The sequence below is a fragment of the Tinamus guttatus genome, unplaced genomic scaffold (assembly GCF_059628265.1).
Source record: "Tinamus guttatus ecotype Peru unplaced genomic scaffold, ASM5962826v1 Tinamus_guttatus_pri_ptg000214l, whole genome shotgun sequence".
Lineage (NCBI taxonomy): Eukaryota > Metazoa > Chordata > Aves > Tinamiformes > Tinamidae > Tinamus > Tinamus guttatus.
In genome coordinates this window covers 485,940-505,721 of record NW_028288748.1, presented here as the reverse complement: position 1 = coordinate 505,721, position 19,782 = coordinate 485,940, and the positions used below count along the sequence as shown (strand labels likewise).

The following is a 19,782-nucleotide window of genomic DNA, read 5'->3' as shown; positions in this document are numbered from 1 at the left end:
GAACCTTGTTTTGATTTAGAGAGCCAATACAAATATTATTGTACTTTCTTTATGCTTACTGCAAGCTCCTTTAAAAATGTATGAAAGCAAAACTTCATTCTGCCATAATGAGACATTACACACTCTGGCTATATAGAAATGATGCATTGAAATGCTTTCTTCACATAATAACTAAAGAAAATGTAGACTTTCGGACCACTGCTGTCATGTATTTCTCATAAAAGCTCCAATTAAACATTAAATTACATATATACATACATTTATTTGAAGCGAAAAGGCCTTTCAAACTTTGTTTTTACCTTGAGATTTTCATGCTGCTGGGATAAGCCTATTTTATTAGAGCTTATTTTACAATGAGCTCTTTATCAGATTTGCAGCTAGCTTGTAACCCCTAGGGGTTCGAATATAAGTGGACAGATCTCTTCAAGGTTTGCTTGAAAAATCTTAAAAACTTGCTATTATTTTCCTGTTAGACTCAGGTCAGAACTAATTTTGAAGAGACCTTTTAAACCTCGGCTCCTGTTACACCCCAGGTAAGAAGTGAAGTGGCAATGGAGGAAATACGATAATTTTAGCAGAGACATACAAGCTATCAAACCAATTCTATGGGAAAGGAGGGAAAAATACAATTCAACTGTACAGAATATCTTTTCAGTAACATTTTCATGAATACTTTCAGGATCTTTTTATCTTTCAGGATATATTTTTAGCATTTTTAGCTTTTTTTTTTCACCTTAACACTTATTTACTGCCATGTGTAGAAGAAAAGCTGGCAAGAACTATCTGATTGCTTTTGGCCTAATCCATTTGGCATGTTGACACCCCAGATAATCATTACACTATTCTCTCCTACTTTGGGAACAGGATTGGTACCTGGCCGTGTAAGACCATGATTCCTGTTTACTGAGTCTCATGTGACATGGTCCACGTGTCCCTCCCACGCCTCCCAAATAACTTGATAAAGGTCAACTGAACTGGTTCTGAACATCTCTAGCCTTGAAATCAGCATCAGGGCCAGTGGTGTTAGGGCAAGGCACACTGGTGCAAATGAGAACATTTCAGGATGAATCATGTCTTCAGGATGCTGCTGCCATCCAAAGACACATGCTGGTATTGCTGTATGCTTGTGCATGCAGAAAATGCAGCTGCTGGTAGTTTTGGAAAGAAATAGGAAGGCAAATATGTCACCATTCCTAAAGTTTTTTGTTTTTTTTTTTCTGCTAAATCTGTAGATTGAGACCTATTTATTTTTTCTTCTGTCTCTCTCTTTTTTTTTTCCCCAAAACCCACTTTCATGAGAAATAACTGGTTTCAAAATTATGAAATATAGCATTCCCCACATCTCTATTTTCTATTATGTGGACATCAGGCTGTGCTAGAGAGCACAGAGTATTTGTTCCTTGCCCTTCCCATGCCTTTCTGTAAAGGACCTAGCTAATTTTTCATGTCAAGCCCCTCAGCAAATTCTTCATTGTTTGGAGTCCTTAAATGGCAATCTTTTTTTTTTTTTTTCCTGAAACAATCTGCTCTAGATCAACAGATTATATATTGTCCAATTGACTCTTCTTACCTTTGCTGGTGTGATCATTCACACTGAAGTGATAAATTCCTAAGCTTCACTAAGGAGCGTTCAAGAGACAAGTTATACTGCTGTGATTGTAGCAAATTTTACTTTAGCATAGGCTTGTAGGAGCAGGATGATTCATTCTCCAAATTGGGGAAAACTCTGAAAAGAAATGGATGTCTTTTCTATCTACTTTGCATACTAATTTTCCAAGCACTTCTTGTTAATATATTAAAATGTGATTCTTATTAGCAATTAAAATCTATTTTATTTTATACTTATTCCAGAACTTATTAGCATATAACCATAGCTATGGTAATATTACAACTTAATTGCTCATGTCACTGTTAACCAAAACTAATTCTAACAAACATTCCAATGTTATAATTTTTTAAAAAATTCATTTTTCTTTTTAACCTCAATCCCCATACAGTGTAGTTAGTATTAGAATATCTATAGTATGGCCTAATTGCCACAAACAATGTTCCTAAACCTAAATTTGAACTGCACTTCTGCAAAACTAAACAATTTCAGTGAGGTCTACAAAGCTACTAAGAAGTCCTTTGTCTTGCTAAGAGAAGGGTCATATTAATTTCTTTATCTTCAGTTAATTCCTTACAACAGTCATTCTTAGATTAACAACTAGCCAGCAGTTCATGCAGTTGTTTCTGTCATATTAGGAGAGAAATTCCTTCACTACCCCACCAAGTGACTACTGAGCGGTTCAGCTTCCTTATGATTTTAACTCCGTGTTTGTTCTTAAGTGAAATTGCAGAGGCTACTACTATTCTGATATAATTAATCCTACTTCTACTCTGTGGTAGGGAGTTTCACAGGTCAATTGTGATATTAGATAATTATGCTTCGAAGCTTGTAAAATACTGCTTGTTTCAGCTACAACTTGGCTTACTTTATCTCACCTCACTCTGTGTTAACCTTCTTGTCACTACCTGCACTTTCCCATAGCCTAAAATTCTTTCTTGGATGTCATCTGACAATATCTGAATGTGGGAGCAAATGTGCCAGGATCAAATAGTCACCTTCTAGTGTGCTTTATTGCCTTTCAAATCTCACTTTTCACCACCAAAACTGGTAGTAAAAGAGGAACACAGAGGCTCTGTTTATCCACGTTACATTATTTTTTACTATTGTTGCAGGGATTGTACCTAGTTATGTTTATTTTGGTTAGGAAGAAGAGGAATAAAACTTTACCTAAATACAGTTTGTCTTATGTTCCAGTGCCTGGAAGTAAATGGGGCTAAGTATATAGGGCTATATGTTCCCCTACTTTTAGATACAGTTTGAGACCACTTTCATTTATAAGCAGGAAGCAAGGGAATTGCTTTGTTCAGAGAGTGGCTGGACACCTGAATGCTCTACTTGCTGGTCAGTGTAGCTAAGCCTGAAGGCAGGAAAATGTTTGCAAAATGTGAGCTAGGTGAAGCATAGGTGGGGGAAGACGTGGTTCAATCTAAGGTGCTATCTTGCAGGGAGGAATGCCTTATACCACATATACACTTTCTGCCCAGTATTTTTCAAGTGAAGGCTTGTAGCACTTCTTAAATCTGAAGATGTGGTATTTGTTTGATCTTGTTTCCATAACAAAACCCTATAAAAGCTGTGCAGAGCAGTGCAGATTTCTTGGGGCAGCTTGTTTTTTTGGGACCTTACAATAAGGCAACAGAGGACTAGAACTCATCGCTTCCATTTTCAACACAAGAGATAAGACAGGGAAAGAAGTTGAGGAGCTTTCTCAGGGTTTCCTTTATATTGCCCTGAAAAATTGCAGGTGGATGCTCTGCAGGCAGGGTTTTCCTTTGGGAAGTCTGGGTAGAAATAGGTATCATGAAGTTTCAAGTTGTCTTCATATCTCTGGCAATTTTATGCATTTATGCATGGCAATTTTAAATGTTCTTCCAGTTCCTTTATGCACAAACATAAAGCTAAAATCTGTGAAAGAAGGTGGATAGTGTTGGTAACACACCTGGGAAATCTGTAGGAAAAAATGCGCTGAAAGTAATGGTGGGTGCTAGTATGTTCTGAATAATAATGAAATTAAAGCTGCGACAAAGTAAAATCTTGTGTTACTGAGTCACCTGAGCCTTCCAAACACAGACCTGGCCAAAATCCTCCTATGAATGATGCTGTATTTTTATGTTCTAGACACTTGTTCCGGATAGGCTCAGGATTCGGCAATAATCACGCAGAACAAGGTGACTATATTGAGCATTCATTCAGGTGAAAGCACATAAAAGAAGCAAAGCATGGATAACTACTCACGAGGTGATACCTGCCGGCAGGATACTGGACCCAAACATCCTCTCGAGCTGGCAGACCAGAGAGAGAGAGTTGCTGACCAGCTCCTGCGGAGACAGCATAGGGCTCAGAGTTAGGAGTTTCGCCTCCCCCCACTCTCTCCTCACTGTCCTCTCTATGCCCGGTGCATCCTGGCACGTAGGGTCAGTACAACCCAGGAGGCAGCCCAGGGGGCAGACAATCTCCGCCTCTAGTTGTGCAACTCTCCCCCCTGGGTGTGCAGGCGCGCATACCAGTCAGGGGCCCCAGCCCTCAATTTGAGGGTCCTGCCTTCCTCCTCTTCTTCCTCATTTCTGGGTGTTTGGTCTTCAAAGCTAGTTTGGAGAACATCTGCGGTTAAGTTGGCTACAAGCCCAGCTGAGCGGACACCTTCAACAGGTTTCCGGAGGGGCTGCCTGTGAACTGGGCTGAGCAGCTGCAACCGTGCTCCTTATTGCTCAGCCTAGGCAGGCAAGCATCTTCTTTCTCAAGGTCTGGCCTCGTCTTCCCATGGGAGATTTTTATGACTCTACAGATCATAGAAATTTCCCTCTCCAGTACAACAGTTCACTCAGTATTTTTTCCTATTTGAAGGAGGGTGAATTACCCAACTCTTCACATTTGTTCTGATTCCTCTGGAAGAAACATTTCCATTTTCAAACAACTAAATGAATGCGAGGCACATAAACAGCTGCAGTTCCCATGTCACTTGGGAACTTAGTTGCACAGCTCCCATTAGCTTCAGGAGTGAAATGTCTTGTACCCTGTACAGCTCTTTGAAAATATGCCACAAATATTTTACCAGAGAGATAACCTGTGAATGCAGCAATGAAATTCAGGGAAAGAGTGGAAATTCCCTTATTTGTGCATATTTCTGGAGCCTTCTAAACACAGCTCATCTTGTACATCACAAAATGCAATAACCAGATAAGACAGTGATTTTTTTTTTTTTAAAAAAAGAGGAGAGACAGGAGATGAACTTTCCATTTGCAATGTGCTGCTTAGACATTTATACTCTGGCATTAAAAGAAAAAACCCTCAGCTACAGAGTGTCACAGCCCCACCAATATCAGCAGCATCCTACTGATTAAGCTGGCGGGGGATGCGCTCCATGACTTTGAGCAGGCACTCGGGCAGCGTGGAGAGCATATGTTATAGGAATGATACTAGATACACAGATGAGGGAGAAGATTATTCTTAAATGAGATTGACTGAACAGTTGTAGCTTAAGGCTGGGAGCTGAATTTACCTCCCTTCAGGTCCTTTTTCTTTATCCTGTCAAAATTCATATTCTAAGTGACTCTCTGTCAAATCTAGCTTGGCGTTCAGCTCCTTAGCAAGTGTTTACCAGACGAAAGGTGATTGCTATTGATGTGAGCTGGAAGGATGAGAGAAAGAGAGATAGAGAGATCTAATTCTTTCTTTGTCACAGATTTCCTGTGTGTGACCCTTGGCAGATCATATGGGGTGACAGCCATCTTATCTCATTTTAGCTGTACGAGATTTTTTTTTCAGTCTAAAATAGTTGCCAACATGTTTCAAATGAGAGCAAAAAATGATGACACCCCTTGCCTATCTTTGGCACTTACCTTTAGGTAAGACTGTAACTCACCCTCATCAATATTTTAGACATACTGTATTTAAATGGTTCTGTGCATATACATATAGTCAGTGAGAAAAACTATAGTGTATGCTTAACTCATCTGATTTCAGAAGTTTTTTTATACATGTAAAGCTTTTAAAAATAGAGATTAGAAAAATAAATATCAGTTGCAGATAAATAATCTCAGTTGCAGAGAAGGAGGGTAGGTCATTTTATGCTGTTTACTTTTCTGTGGATTCAAGCTGCTTTGAAACCAGTTGTTGTCAACATCAGCCTTGATGAGATAGCTTGCAAAGTGTTTGCATGATGGTAGATCTATTTTGTCCTATGACATTCAATGTATTTTTTCCTTTAAAGAAAAAAAAATCAGGATCAAGATTCAGCAAACTAATTTTTAAATGGTGTTTACAAATATGGATTTTTCAACTCTCCTGAATGTATAGGAAGGCTAGAGGATAATCTGGACATAGAGGTGTGGAAACTGAGATGTGCTTAAACACAGCTTAGCTTTTTATACCTATTGTTTGTCTCATGATTTTCCAAGTAATCTTAAGATTTTCTAAGGAATTGGACTGAATTTCGACTGTTTTGTGCCAGAGATATTGAAAAAGGTGCTCATCTTCACTGTCTTCCTAGACTAAAATTAGTAATTTTGCATCAGCGGAACGCAGCATCCAAACTTTCTACTGGGACAAAACAAAATCGTAGACTTCAGGTATTTTTGACATGTTTATCAAATTCTACCCCAAGCAAGAAAGGCTGCCATAGTTAGTATTATTTTACATTCCTCATTTCATTTGTCTCCCTCTGTGAGCCTAATGTGTGATGATCAGAAATCAAAGTCACATGTTAACTCTGCTACATATGTAGAATGACAAATGACGAGATTGGCATGAGGACACAAGTTTTTGGCAATACATTCACATAAAAGGACAGTGCAAAAGCTGCAAGTCAAAGACCATCATTCAAAGAGGCAGCTGAAACTGGAACTGTTTACAGGAGAATGAGAGAGATGTTTCCATCACTCAGAATCTTTATTTCAAGACCTCGTGTTTCTTATGGAAAGCAATTTTCTACCTCAGCTGATTATTGCTGATCTTGGGCCAACTGTATGGGAAGTGGGGCTGGATGGTCTTGGTAGGAGATTCTGCCTCGCTTTAAAAGCAGACTATCTGGGCAGTGACTCCAATTCACAATATAAACACTATATTCTAAATTTATATACATTTGAGGCTAAGCCTATAGGTGTAAATAACACCCTGTATACAGGAATGCATCAGGGTGTGGTTTTACATACAGGTTTTATTGCTTGGCCTTAATTAGCCACTGCTCAAATGACTGCACTCTCCATAATTCATGTAAATTGTATATGGGGAATGCTAAAGGAGCTGAGCTTTTCTTTTTTAATAGTGCATTAGACTATGATGCATGTTGCATATGACAGATCAAAGGATACATGCATATAGCATATTCCTTTAATATATGTGACCCATGAAAATACCACAATATGTATTGGATCTGGCAGTATTAATATATTATTCACACAGAACATTTAAAAATAGGGTTTAGAAATATGATCTCATTTAGTACTTTTCTTTTTCCATGAGTTTGAGAGGCTTTGTATTCAGGAGACAGCAGCTCAGGTTTCCCTTTTATGTTTTTTTGCTTTTAACTATTCCAAGACCAAATGAAAATCAATGATCTTTAGCTAAAGATGTGGATCCTTCACCTTTTTTTTTGGTATAAAGGTGGATACCATTTCAATATTTACAAATGGAAAACACCAGAGGGTAGTATTTATTTATTTTCCAATATACTTGAAAACAGCATTGCTCTTTGGCAGCTGAATCCAAAATGGTTTTAAGTGAACACTTAAATTCCTCGCTGGCAATTGTAGACTATTCTAGCATACCTCTATCGGTGAGTATGCCAGAAAACTGAGGTTCAGATCATACGAGCTATCAGGCCAAGATGGAAAAGTGTAATGTTGTTAAGGAAATGAAAGATAAGCACTAAACTGGCAAGCTTTGCTTCTCTAGCAGTTCTGAATTATTAACACCACAAAACAGAAGCAGTGAAATCTTGGGAGTAACTTTGTAGGGGTGAAATGAATAATTTAAGCAAGCTACTGTCTGCTGCCTCCGTGTTATTAAATAGGCTATGGAAAATGACTGAAAACAACTGAAAACAAAGGCTGTCAAAATAGCACCTTTGCACAGCTTTGGGCTTCTTTGCCTGAGTTATGCTCTACTAATAAATTTAACTACAGAGGAAAACAGTTTCTGTAGCACTCAAGCTGAACATTTGCTTGGATGCTGCTATATCCTTATTGTTAGAATTGTCATCTGTCAAACAACAGACCCAAACTTTGTTATGGATGTGGACCTGCTAGTATTTATAGTTATAACAGCACAAGCACAAGCAGGGATTTTTCAATTACAGAAGTGCCAGGTTTCACCTGTATACTTAAGATCACGTTGGCTCTAGTTTTCAGATTCTCCTACTAGAAAATATATGAACCTCACTTATTTGCATTACTCTCCATTGATGCTCTGTATGATTGCAGGACCAAGGTTACACAAGCCTGCTGTGAAAAATTGCTGTGCACCAGGTTTCCTCTGGGTATTGTAAACGCGGTACAGGATACGGTAGTTTTTCATCGCGCCACATTTGTGTCAGGCAATAAGTACTAGTTCAGCCATTGGTTACAATCATGTAATTAAGGCTTACCAAAAATTTCATACGGTATATTTCCTATGTAATATTTATATTACTATGGAACAGTAATAATAACAAGCAGTCCCAGCTGGATGAGGTCAGTTTTCAGTAGAAAGTTGAGAGATGTATGCAAATGCAATATATGACTTAGAGATTTCAGTTAACTGCCCTGATTCAGCCCAACCGATTTAGATGGTTGAATGCGTCTCCCAAGGGGAGAGGCCTGTCACACACAGGCTCTCTAGAGTCAGTAGGAGGAGGGAACTACTTTTAAAGGCAATAGTAAGCTGAAAGAGTCTAAAAAAGTCAATATCCTAAAAGATGGGAATGCCCTGCAACAGAGCACATACATTAATATTAAAGGAAGAAAAGCAGCATCCCAGCTGCTCGCAGCTCTAGCATCACAACACAACAGAAAACCTTTGCCAAGGTTTGCTGCATGTTCTGCTTCCCTGCTGCATCTAGTGAAAAATATAAGCCTAATTGCAGGACTTTTCTGGAAGGTATGCATAAAAGCAAAAAGCATTTGTGAACCAAAGAGAAATGGAAGGCCAGGGAAAGTCAGAAGTTCCCTGAAAAGAGCTAATTTGGCACACCAGAAAAGTGCTGTTTCTTCATCTCTACATTTTTTTTCCAGCATGAACACTAGCAATTTCCACTCTTCTCTCTCTATTGTGTGCACAGCAAACATCACAGGGATAGCACTCACTTACCCCTCAGGGGTGTTGTGTAGATTAATTAGTTAATGTTCTCGACGTGTGTCAAAGATGAAAACACTCAGCATAAGTGCTAAGCATTTGTATATTCATACACACCAGAAATATGCATTCCGTACAGGAAAGATGAAAGGTAGAGCCATTTTCTGACTGTGTCCAATTTGCAGAGGTGACACTCTTATTCTGCAGAAAGCCTACAATATTAGATTTTAATAGTTGAGCTATTTAGAGAAAATATATTACAAGTTATCCAAACTTCTATTTTAGTTTTCGAGCCTAGGTAAAGAAATCATTGAAAAGCTGCTGACTCCAGCAGGAGAGAAGAAGGAAAAGATGAGCTGTGTTGTTTGGAGACATTGTAATGGAAAGGAGGGACAGGAAACATTTCATTTGGAGAATGGATCATCTGAAGTTTATAATACTAACAGAAACTGAAATCTTTATGCCTTAAGTTTTTCTTCAGAACACCACCATGCTTCTTGTTTTGTTCTGTATATTTTATAATTTTAAATATTATGATCTTGATCCAAAGCTTAGAAAAGTCACTGAATCTTTCTACAGACTGCAGTTGTTTTTAAAACTCTATATTGCCTGGAGGAAAGAAAGGACATCCAGACATTTTTCAGAGATCAAAGAGAAATAAGAGAATTAAAACTAAATTTTAAGCTACACTGTTGGTGTAGATGAAACCAAATTTATTCTGGACTGTTAGACCATAAACTCTAGTTTCAGTATAGCCTTCTGCGCTGATAGCCTTCTATGATGGAATGACTAGCTGGGTACATGAGGGGAGAGCGGTGGATGTCATATATCTGGATTTCAGCAAGGCTTTTGACACAGTCCCTCACAGCATCCTCCTGGGCAAGCTCCAGAAGTGTGGGATAGATGAGTGCACAGTGAGATGGATTAGGAACTGGCTGGACGGCAGAGCTCAGAGGGTGGTGATCAGCGGTGCAGAGTCTAGTTGGAGGCCTGTAGCTAGCGGGGTCCCCCAGGGGTCAGTCCTTGGTCCAGTCCTGTTCAATTTATTCATCAATGACCTGGATGAAGGCACAGAGTGCTCCCTCAGCAAGTTTGCTGATGATACCAAACTGGGAGGAGTAGCTGATACCCCAGAGGGCTGCGCTGCCATCCAGAGGGACCTGGACAGACTGGACAACTGGGCAGTGAGAAACCTCATGCAATTCAACAAGGCCAAGTGCAAGGTCCTGCACCTGGGGAGGAATAACCCCAGACACCAGTACAGGCTGGGGACTGACCTTCTGGAGAGCAGCTCTGCGGAGAAAGACCTGGGTGTGATGGTGGACGACAAGTTGACCATGAGGCAGCAGTGTGCCCTCGTGGCCAAGAAGGCCAATGGGGTCCTGGAATGCATTAAGAAGAGCGTCTCCAGCAGGTTGAGGGAGGTGATCCTGCCTCTCTACTCAGCCCTGGTGAGGCCACATCTGGAGTATTGTGTCCAGTTCTGGGCCCCACAGTACAAGACGGATGTGGAACTGCTGGAGAGAGTCCAGCGCAGGGCTGCAAGGATGATCAGGGGCCTGGAACATCTGTCCTATGAGGAGAGGCTGAGGGAGCTGGGCCTGTTCAGCCTGGAGAAGAGAGGGGATCTAATCAGTGTCTATAAGTACCTCAAGGGAGGCAGTGAAGAAGATGGGGCTGGAGTGAAGAGATGAGGCCTCTTTTCAGTGGTGGCCACCGACAGAACTAGAGGTAATGGCCACAAAGTGAAACACCAAAAGTTCCACAGGAACTTAAGGAAAAAATTCTTAACAGTGAGGGTGACAGAGCACTGGAACAGGCTGCCCAGAGAGGTTGTGGAGTCTCCTTCTCTGGAGATCTTCAAAACCTGTGCCATGTGGTCTAGGTGACCCTGTGTGTGCAGGGGGGTTGCACTAGATGATCTCTAGAGGTCCTTTCCAACCTTAAGCATTCTATGAAAATCTATGAAATATCTTTCAGATAATTATTTGGTGCACGAATGCCTGCTTCAATATTTACTATTTCAGAACTGGAGTTTTGGGGTTATTCTTGACTGGAAAGAGACACTAGATTGCATATATATGTGTATAAATTAATACATATTGCACTGTGTGTGTGTGTCCATATATATATATATATTTACACATATACTTGGTATCAAAACTTAGACTCTTGTGCTTAAAAATGATAAAGGAAATAGAAATCATGTCTGGGTGTCTTTGGGGAGCAAGCTTCCTAATTGGGGAAAAAAATGGAGAGAAAAGTCTAACCTTGAATCCTATGACCTAGTTCAAGGTGTACAAACCAAACAATAATTCTTGGTGCTAATTGTGCAGGACCTAGGTTATACTCCATGCTTGAACTCATAGTATAAGGCCAATTTTGATACTGTCTTCTTTTTTTTTTTTTTTTTTTCCCAAATGCTTCTGGCTTTGTTGGCTTATAACAGCTTGGAGATAGGGCTATGCTGGCCTCATGGGAGTGGGTAGACAAACAGGTCACTGTTCTCAAAGCTCTTCTTCTGCATTACAGTAATACATGTTCCCAAGAGAATATAAGAACTATTATTCAAAGCTGGTATTTTTCTGACTTCCTGGCTGTGGTCTAAGATGACTGGAAGAAACAGGATTTAAAGTTGTTCCTTAAACAAATTCAGCCATGCACTCTTCCTTTTTGCCTTAAAATAACTTCTCTGCTGTATCTCTTCTTAATTTGCCCGCTAAATCAAATTTTGAAGTTAGATTCATCCTAGATCAAGCATTGCCTAAAGAATAGTGAGCAAAATTCTATATTCCACAGTGGAGGACATTAAAATCTATGACTTTTCTTTCCTTTAAAGATCTGAAGTTTAATCAGAAATATAGTTTAGAGATAAGGTAGCAAGGGAGGGGATTACAGTTTATTTACTTGCAAATGGATCTAGAATATATTAAGGTGAAAAGGACAACATGGTATCCTCATGATAGTAATGTCATATTCTTTATTTCTAATATGTATCATCTAAAATTTGTAAAAAAAGTAATATCAGACATCAGCAAACTTCACACTCAGAGTTCTTAAAGGGCTTGCAGATTTATGATCTTTTCCTGTCTCTAAAGTAACACAGTAAGGGAGATGATTGTATTTTTTAGAAGATTTTCCAGCTAGGGAAGCAATCATGCTATGTAAATCACTAAGGGTATGTGAAATGGCAATACCCTGATGGAATTTCATCACAACAATTAATGTTATCTTTTCCTCATTTTTCTTCTCTGTAAAGAATCAGACCAAAACTGAAAGTGCCCCACTTAATGGGTGATTTCAAGACACTTGGCTTTTGTAATTACTGATCTATTAGTTGGATACTGCTGACTTTTCCGTGTCAAAAACAAGCAAGGCTAAACTAATTAATTACATTTATTATTATTATTATTTCTACCAGAACTGCAGTTAATTTGTGCCTTGAGGACAGTTTATGATTGTGGAGATTAGTCTTCCTTAGATAAGGACTGCATCTTTGGAAAGATCATAGCACTATGAGAGACAGGGTTTATATCTGCCCTAAAATGGCAACAAAATATTTCCGCTGACAGTTTCTATCTTTAAGGCATCAAAAATGAGACACTGTGCTGAGGTGCGATATGTAACCTATAGCCAACTTCATCTGAAATCTGTAACTAATGTCAGAGCAAAATAAGTAGAAAACTGAATAGAGAAATTCAAAATCTTCCTGTCTAGCCTACATATGTGGTTAGATTGGGAGGGCTGAGCTTTTAGCACCAAAATGCAGACTGGGAAAATATAAGCAGTAAGAATACTAACAGAGTAAAATGAAAATGTGAAAAGTAAAATAAAATAAAAAGAAATGCAAAGCATACTTTGTGGGCTTTGCCCTGTAACACAGGGAAGCTGGCTTTGTGCTTTCAGAGTGCTCAGCAGCACAGGATCCCATAGCATCACCAAAATGACTTTGCAAGGTCATAAGCAAGAAACAAACCCATATTCTTTCTTCCTACAGAGGTGAAAGACAGGAGACTATGTTCATCCATCTCTTAAAACACCAGATCTTTCCTAGGAATCAACTCTATAGGACAACACGGAATTGATAAAGCAGAATAGTGACACACACAGAAGCAGGGAAGGAGAAGTAGGCAAGGAGATGAACAGTGGGCAAGAAGGGATGTTGGGAAGAAGAGTTGGTTTCCAATGTAGGTGGGAAAAGGCTATATGGTACGATGCCATTAGGAACCCAATTCAAGGGTCTGATCCACCCTGGTGAGCCCTACTTTTATTAGGGCTGGCTTTTAATTGCATCAGTGAAAGTGGATCACTCAACTGTCAAGAAGTTCTCACCAGAAGTCTACAAAGTCTATCGGCAGAAACTGATAAAGCTACTGCAAGTTGCTGTAAATGCCTTAGCAGATGCTCCATCACTTTAAACACAGATATCTGCTCATATCTGAGTAGTCTCTAAAGGACCGCACCTTTTTTTTCCTCATTACATGCTACATTCATACAGCATTAGTGAAAAGTAATTTGATATCCCTTGGCATGCAGTTCCATATATTCTTGTATATCCTGATAACCAGGGGTTTGATCACTCATTTACTACTCTTTCCTCTGGTGATCTTTAATATGAAATATGCAAAATAGTATGATCTGCTGAAAGCTAAACTAAAACATCATCAGAGAAGTGTTGTTCCCAAAACAGATATTTGTGCAATATCATTAAACAGCACAATCCAAACAGTCTGCAAGTTACAGGTATTTCTGTAGCCATTATTTTTTTTTTTGCAAATGTCTAGGGCACTAGCACAAAGCCTGGCATTTAAAAATAATTAAATCAAATATTTAAGCTTATGTAAGGTAATGGTGCAGCATGAATCACGCTGTATGTATAAAAGTAGGAGTGTAAAAGCCTTCTTATCTTTGGTTACCATGCCAATGACATCTAGCTATCAGATGACGTCATTTGCTTTGTTTTATAAGCAGGAATGAGTCCCCCATCTGCAATCAGTGCTGTGAGAATTCAATCAGCAGAAAGCATTGTGTTTTTTTTTTTTTTTTAAATCACTGCTGGCTGAAATAATGGTGCCTGGAGCATTACCCCTCTCCATGAAAAGTGCTATAGAAAGCTTGCTAGCTTGGACAAGTTTCAAAATCAGCAAGCCACCTCCTGAAGATAAAGTAGCTCAGAATAACAAGGACATTTTCAACATTGTCATGACTCCTGATCACATCCCCAAATTTTTCATCCCTTCTCTGGACATAGAGAATATTTCCTTTCAACTAGAGCCAGAAGAAGACACTGTAGAGCAAAGATACTCAAACTACGGCCCGCGGGCCGGATACGGCCCCCCAGGGTCCTCAATCCGGCCCGCCGGTATTTACAGAACCCCCTCCGCCCCTCCCCCGACGGGGGTTCAGGGGGGAAACCAAGCAGCCGCAGATGACTTCCTGCCACTTAATCCGCGCGCCGGCCTCCGCAGCCCCCAAGCACCCGCCGGGACTGGACTGAAACTAGCGCCTCGTCCTCGACCTGCCCCCTCCAGGGGGCGCCTCTCGGCTACAAACGGCGCCGCCGCCGCCCCGTCCTCCTCCTCCTCTGCGATGCGCGGCAGGCGAGAGGCGCGGGCATCTCCTCTGCCGGGCAAGCTCAGTCGGCAGCCTCTGGACTGCGAGGTCCAGTCAACTCGGGCGAATCGCCAGAGCCCCGGCGCGGCAAAGTTCCTTCGGTCCCTTCTGGCCACCCTTTCCGGACTGCGCGGCCGGGCTGAGGAGGGGGGCGGCGGCATCAGCGAGGTGGGCGGCTCCCCCGTCTCTCCCTCTCTCCCTCCCTCCCTCCAGCTCCCAGGCAGGACAAGCAAGCCAGCACCAGTGGGAAGCGCGCGCACCATCATGTCAAAAAAAAGAAACATTGACTCCGAGTGCAGGGTATTCCAAGAAAAGTGGACTTCTGATTATTTTTTCACGGAGTACAAAGAAAGAGCTGTTTGTCTGATATGCCAGAATTCAGTGTACAAGGAATACAATTTGCGTCGACACTACGAAACTCAACATAAAGATAAATATGATTCTTTGGTCAGACAAGTGAGAAAAGATAAAATATTAAGACTGAAACATGGATTGACAACTCAGCAAAATACTTCTGTGAAGCAAAAGCAGCTCAATATATAATCACTTCGAGCAAGCTATCAAGTTGCCAAGCTCATAGCGCGCACTTGCAGAGCATTCATAGAGGGAGAATTTGTTAAAGAATGCCTTCTTTCTGTTGCCAAAGAGATGTGTCCAGAGAAGGCAGATTTATTTAGTACAGTGAGGTTTTCAGGACCTACAATGACACGAAGGATTGAAGAAATGGGGGAAAATTTGAATCTGCAGTTGCAAAACTCCTCAAGAAAACTTTGCTATTTCTCATTGGCGCTCGACAAAAGCAATGATGTTCGTGATTCTGCACAACTTCTGATTTTCATTCGTGGGACAAATGATTCTTTCGAAGTCACAGAGGAGCTTGTTGCACTGAAAAGCATCAAAGGAACAACTACAGGAGAGGATATCTATGAGGAAAGTTTGCCAAACTATGAATGGTTTGGAGCTGGACTGGGGTAAACCATTCAGTGTGACAACTGATGGTGCTCCTAGCACGGTGGGGTCCATGAAAGGAGTGGTTGCACGCATTAACAAAGAGATGGACAAACGCAACCATTCACATCCAATAGCCATACACTGCATCATCCACCAACAAGCACTGTGTTGTAAATCACTGAAGCTGGACGCTGTCGTGAAAATTGTAGTTTCTTGTGTTAACTTCATTAGAGCTCATGCACTAAACCACAGACAGTTTCAGGAATTTCTGTCTGAGCTAAATGTTGCCTATGAAGATATTCTGTACCACACAGAAGTCTGTTGGCTGAGTCGAGGGAGAGTTTTGAAACGATTTTATGACTTACTTCCTGTGGAAGAATTGTTTGTGGAAGAATTGTTTGAAAGCAGGAACTGAGAGGAAAACTAAGGCCTAATCGAAGTTTTGGCATTACAGAGGCCTGCTTGGGGTGATACACAGTTGCCACTTCCAGGATGGCTGGTACGCACGGACTCTGCTCCTCCACAGTTCCCTGGGCAACACAATCTGCCCTCTTCGCAGCTGCAAAGGGGAGTAACGGAGGCTGGAGCGGAGTGAAGACACCGAGGCCAAACTCTGTTGCACTCCCTGTGCTGGGCCACTGATAAGCCGCACAGTGGCTGTCCAATGGGAGATAGACGATAACATGTCCGGTGCTGAGCCAGCAAAGGTGGCAAATCACTCCTTTTGGTTGAACTTTGCTCATTATAATGTGAAAACCACACCTCCATCCCAAAAGTTACCCGCCTCTGAGGTACGACTACCCCTCACTGAGCATGTGCTCTAGATTTTCAGTTGACTGTACCTTTAAATGAAAGTGAGAAACTTTTTCACCAATCAATAACAATATTAAGTATGACTCTAGTCACTCAAGCTCCACCTGAATGTAAAGAAAAGTGTAAAAGGTGAACTAAGGATGAAAAGGTGGGGGGAAGAAACCATCGTAACTCCTGGGTCAGTCGACAGGCTGAGCCCCCTTCCCTCCCCTCAGGTCAGGACGCTGCTTGAGGAGACTAAGAAGTGAGGTGGGGAAGAATCCATCATAAATTCTGTATCAGTTGATGCGCTGATCCCCCTTTCCTCCCCTTGCGTCAAGACACCGCCTGAGGAGACTCGAGACTGAGCCCCCTCTCCCATCTTCTGGGGTGAGTGATGATTGCACATTTGTACATCAGAGCTAGCTAAAAACCCCACGCTATAGTAGAGAATTTCCTGTACTGACATCCGAAACCTGCTTTGTAAATGTTGTATTTGAATAAATCATACTGTTTGTGAACTCGGCTACTTGTTTGGGGGGAGGCGATTGGGCGTACGGTCCACGGACTGTTCGTGAATCCGATACTGCCAGAGTCGAGCTTATAGTTGATCCCACTATTTGGGAACTCGATTTGTTCCTAGGAAGGTGATCAGACCTACGGTCCACAGACTGTTTGTTAATCCGATACTGATTTGATATCCCCTTTCCCTCCCCACCACCATTACCACTACGGCTTTCAAACTGCAACATTTTCACACTTCCACAGGTTTATGATTTTATGCTTTCTAAAAACAAAGAAGTACCAGAGCTCAAAGATGCAGAATGGAAATGGCACCTTGAGTTTCTGACAGATGTAACAGAGCTACTCAACAGTTTCAATGTCCAACTTCAAGGAAAGGGGAAGCTCATCTGTGATATGTATCCACATGTGAAAGCATTTCAAGTCAAATTAGACCTGCTCATTAACCAAGTAAAGGAGGGAAACTTCTGCCATCTCCCCACAACTCAAAACCTGTCTGCAGAAAAACCAGCAGTTGCATTCCCAAACAAAACATGTATGGATGTACTAGAAATGTTGCAAAAGGAGTTTCAAATTAGATTTAAAGAGCTTCGTCTCCATGAACAGGACGTACAGCTTTTCCGGAACCCATTTTCTGTCGACATTGAAACTGTTGATCCGATTTACCAAATGGAATTGGCCGAACTACAGACTTGTGACTCGCTGAAAGATGCATTCAAATCAAGCAGCCTTACTAATTTCTATGCATCTCTCCCCTCAGAGACATATCATAATCTCAGGAACCATGCACTCAAAATTGCAACCGTCTTTGGCAGCACCTATGTCTGTGAGCAGACTTTTTCCCGAATGAAACATCTGAAATCTCCAATCAGATCCAGACTAACTGATGAACACTTGCATCACTTGCTACGACTAGCAGTGACAAATATGGAACCTAACAATTGACCATCTCATTAGCCAAAAGCAGGCCCATAGTTCACATTGAAATATTATTTGTTTTTGTTGATTACAATTGTTCTTCATTTTAAATATTGCATTCTTTTTCCTGTTTTTTTGTGCACTACTACAAATAAAATATGTGCAGTGTACATAGGAATTCATTCATTTTTTTCCAAACTATAATCCGGCCCCCGACAGTGTCTGAGAGACAGTGAACCAGCCCCCTGTTTAAAAAGTTTGAGGACCCCTGCCTTAGAGAATTCTCCAGAGGGAAGAGACTCCAATGAAGTCATTCAAAAGCACAGAACAACCAGAAGCAAGTCTGAATCCTACATCAGGAAAGACACAGTGTGCAAAGGAGAGAAACTGCACAGGAGAGAAACTCTGTGCTTCACAGACTGAACGATTTTCTCTGGAGACCTGGAAGGAGCTGCAGATCACTCTCACCCTGCAACCAGAGCGGCCCTGTCTTTGCCCCATCTCTCCAAAATCACCACCCTCTATGGATTTCTCACGTTAGGTGAGAGTCCCAACACCAGGAGGAAGGAGTCGCTCTTTTTTCAGCATTACTCCAAAGAGCTTAAAATCCTTTTGTCCCAAAAGAAGAAGACCCCGTTCACAGAGCTCATCCAGCCCTCTCAGTGAGCTTCAGCAATCCGCGGAATACGTAAAACCTTCAGCCGTCCCTTTTAAGAACGGGCGGGCTGTCTTCTGGGAGGCAGTCTGCGACAGCCAGCTCTCTCCCCTGTGTTGCAAAGCGGACTCTGAGCCATATCCCGTGAAATGTGAGAAGAAAAAGCTTCAGGTGACCGTGAAGAGGCATCTGGCTAGCATCAAGTGGATGCGCTCTATCAGTGGGATGAACTGGCTGTACACAAAGTGGTCCTGAGTCCTTAAGTGCTGTGAAAAAGTAAGAGAGTCTTCCACGGTGATGTGCAAACGTGAATGTGTTATGCATGTTCAGCTTTGCCAGCTCTGGATAAAGGCCAAAAAAAACAACCACAAAGAACTTACTTATACCCCAGCATGTTGAATTACTCTCCTTTTTCTAAAGTCAGCAACTCTGAATCTTTTTTAACATGCGAGTAGTGACTGATGGAAATAGATCATTTTTCCAAAGTGAATGTTGTCTTTGTGATTCCTCCTGTGCAAAGGAAACAACTACATCAAAACCAAACTGCAAAGTCAGAAAATATGTGGCTCTAGAGCAGCAATGTTTTCGGACTAATAGCAAAGTTGAAACGAAGAAACATTCTAGCTAGCCAGGTAAAAGTTGTTTTCTTTTTTTTTTTCTTTCTAATGTTAGAGTGTAAGTAAAAAACAATTAAGAGTTAATTTATCCCAGGCTGTTTACAGCAGGTAGCTGCAAACACTCACTCATAGCTGCTAGCTAGGACGTGCTTACTGAGGCAGGAGAAACCAGGTGTCTGCCTTGTTGAAAACAGTGATTAGCTAGCTGCTTTGTTTCTATTTTTAATAGGTATGCTTATTTTATGTACTTCTTATAGTTAGCCATTTAATACATCTGGAATTAAGGGAGGAAATGATTTGTTTGCCTTTTTACGAGTGTCAAAGTATAACACTATGCTATTTATAACCTCTTGTTGTTCCCGTTATATCTGAACGTAATAAAATCTCTTTTCTTTGCTAGCCTTTCTTGTCATTGTTGTTATCTTTATCTTTCTTGGACTTGTCTTTACCTTAAAATTAGAAGGGGAGATAAAGCAGACAACCATGAATATTACGTGTCCATGGAACATATGTTTCTCATACTGTTTGTTGGCCTTAATTGTTTTGCTGGGCATTGATATTCCAGTGTATTAAACACATCAGTGAATAAAACATCATTGACAGCCAGAAATAGCCAATGACACCTAAACACTGAGCTGCAAAGCCTTCTTGTGTGAAATTTCTGGCATTTTCAAGCCCCTAGATTCAAGCTAAGCAAAATTTTATTGCTACTGAATTTCAAGGAAAGATAACTTAAAGCGCCTGGAAAACTTTCTTAGGGTTCGATCTATCTTAAACTGTCTAAAAAAACAGGATTAGCAGAAGATGATTTCTGCTAGAATCCATTAGTTTATCAG

General features: G+C 40.9%; 1 pseudogene; it reads left to right on the top strand.

Annotated features, from left to right (window-relative positions):
* The first annotated feature begins 13,938 nt into the window (after positions 1-13,938).
* Positions 13,939-18,710, top strand: LOC148594686 (uncharacterized; annotated as a pseudogene).
* The last annotated feature ends 1,072 nt before the right edge of the window (positions 18,711-19,782 follow it).